The sequence below is a fragment of the Cyprinodon variegatus genome, unplaced genomic scaffold (genome assembly GCF_000732505.1).
Source record: "Cyprinodon variegatus isolate N-32 unplaced genomic scaffold, C_variegatus-1.0 Scaffold584, whole genome shotgun sequence".
Classification (NCBI taxonomy): Eukaryota; Metazoa; Chordata; class Actinopteri; order Cyprinodontiformes; family Cyprinodontidae; genus Cyprinodon; species Cyprinodon variegatus.
In genome coordinates, this window is record NW_015151037.1 from 312,569 (window position 1) to 314,960 (window position 2,392).

General features: G+C 39.8%; 1 long non-coding RNA gene across 3 annotated transcripts in view; it reads left to right on the forward strand.

The window, feature by feature from the left end:
- The window catches only part of LOC107095921, a 155,503-nt gene that overhangs the window by 18,608 nt on the left and 134,503 nt on the right, over positions 1–2,392 (forward strand). The window contains exon 1 of one of the 3 annotated variants that reach the window (XR_001481767.1): positions 1,548–1,676. The exons of the other annotated variants lie outside the window; for them this stretch is intronic. This is a non-coding gene — a long non-coding RNA (uncharacterized LOC107095921). Of the gene's footprint in view, positions 1–1,547; positions 1,677–2,392 lie in introns of those variants that run through there. 3 annotated transcript variants of the gene reach the window in all.

The following is a 2,392-nucleotide window of genomic DNA, read 5'->3' on the forward strand; positions in this document are numbered from 1 at the left end:
CAACACACTTCCTAGCAGACATGACGCTCAATCTGCTGACACCAGAAACCTGCTTTCTTTATTTTTCTTTTTATTCTTTTTCTTTTGGCATTCAATAAACAGCAGCTAGGTTAACACCACAATCAAAGAAATCTTTTTCTGCAGGTCGGTCGTCTCCGGGCGCATCACTGCCCCCCTCAGGACACTGGCTCGTTATGAATACTCTATGAATACGCCCAGAATTGGAGAAATACATAGAAAGTTGCATATGCCAGCGTTTTAGGAGATTCTGGGACGTCAGGAAGACGCTGGAGAAATCAGCGAGGTTTGAGGGTTAAGAAACTCCTAAAGAAAGCAGGTCATGACAACTTCAACAAGTTGAATACATAAAGGACTCGACATGATCTGTGTTGCAAGGCAGCTGCGTCACGAAGTGTAGCATCGTCCAGCAGAGCTGAGAAATTAATCACAATCAACATCTTTTTCAAACTGAAAATAAGTAAAAAAACTTCTGTTTTTTTATACATTGAGATTTAAGGAGCTTTAAAAATGGCGCTGTTTCCCTGTTGACCTGTAGGTTTATCTTATTCTGAGTGGATTAGCAGATTGATTGTGAACATTGCAAAGGCCAAAACCTTTGGGTGCATTTTAAAGATATTTTCATTTTGTCTCTTTCCAACGTTAAAATATAAACCTTCAGGATTTATACTTTAAACAAATATATAAAAAGAAATTTCTACCCGATTTTAATTAATATTGTTTCTTAGAGGAGTAGTAACTGATGATGGGTTTTAGTTTTATGAGGAGGAAGGATTCAGCATGCACTAACTCGTGTTTACCTTCCACCTCGTGCAAGGACGTGCTTAACTTCCCAACAAGCTCACTATCATATGATGGCCCCCAACACAGGAAAGAAAACTTCAACAATAATAAGTGCAGAACCCTGAACAAACATTTATAAATTGATTTTCATTAGTAGCTGAAGGTGCTAATTAAATGATGAATATAGATATAGTGTTTTATATCAGTGGTTTACGGCCTGCTGCAGTCCAAAGGGCAGAAAGCAAATATAAAGCAGCTCCAACTTTTATAACTTTGTGATGCAGGATGTTTGCTGGGAAGATGAAAGCTTCCCTTTAGCGTCTGTCCTCTTTCCAAAGCGGCTACAGCATGACATCCTGCTGCTGAGTCCATTCGTGCAGCAGCCTCTCAATCTGAAACTTTGAGGAAATCCTGGTCAAATGTCAGTCAGCCAGTTGTCAAATGACAGTCTGCTCTAGGAGAGTAAAGTTCAAACTCGTGACTCGACTGGACACTGCATTCCAGATCTGACAGCTGCTGTCAAACTGGGGCTTATCTTCCCTCTCTCTGACTGATTCATGGAGTATGGAAGGAAAGGCTCTTTAAATGCCTTGATAATACTGAGGAGCAAACAGCCTGCAGCGTCTGAGCAGGGAGGATAGAGGGCAGAGGTTTTACAGATTCGGATCTTTAAATAGGTTCCCACATGCCCAAACACAGTCTGCTGTTGAAGCGGACGTTGCTCCCATGTGGAAGACTGTTTCTATAAAGCAGTCTGGGGACAAATTGATTATTCAGTTCGAAAGTGCAGACAGCCGGTTGTCTCCCTTCCTGCTTTGATTTGCTGAAATGTCATAGTGACTGATGCCAGGAGCAGCAATTCCCCCAATGACACGGTAAACACTAAATATTTACCGAGTCTCAGGCCTGATGGAGGATTGATTCAAAGGCAAACGGCTGCATTTAAGCAGCAAACAGAAGAGTTTTTATTTCTTTATTATTCCTACATCACTTTTTAATGTTTGCTTTTATCATTTAGTGGCTTCGAATACATAGAAATAAAGAAAACCAAGTAAAATGTTTGATTTTCCAGAATGAGATTCTGCTTTGATTTTCTAAATTAAAATCATGTTTAATGATTTCTGCATGATGTCACGTTAATTATCTTTCCACATTGTCACTACTTTGCTACGTCACTGACTGACGGAGGCTACCTTAGCACACATACGCTGTCAGAGTGGCATTCATATAGTTAATATGCAATGTGCATAAGGAGCTGTCGGTTCGCCATACACAACAAAGAAAAACAAAAATTAGAAATGAAGGTTTTCGGCTGCGTCAAGGTTTTCATAAAGCCAGAAATATCAAAGTGTAAGACAATGTGACATACACTTTAAGTTAGGGTTGTCTTTGGCTACCTGTTTACCTACGACTACAACCTTTTGTTTATTACATCATGCATAAATAAACTAGCCTAGTTGACTTTCTGTATGCTATTATAGGACTATTATATAAAGTAGCCTAGAAGAAATGTCCTGTTTGGCTGTGACTCCATCCTGGAGAGAAATATCAGCTGTGCTGCTGCCATCAACACCTTTGTTTCTAGATGTTG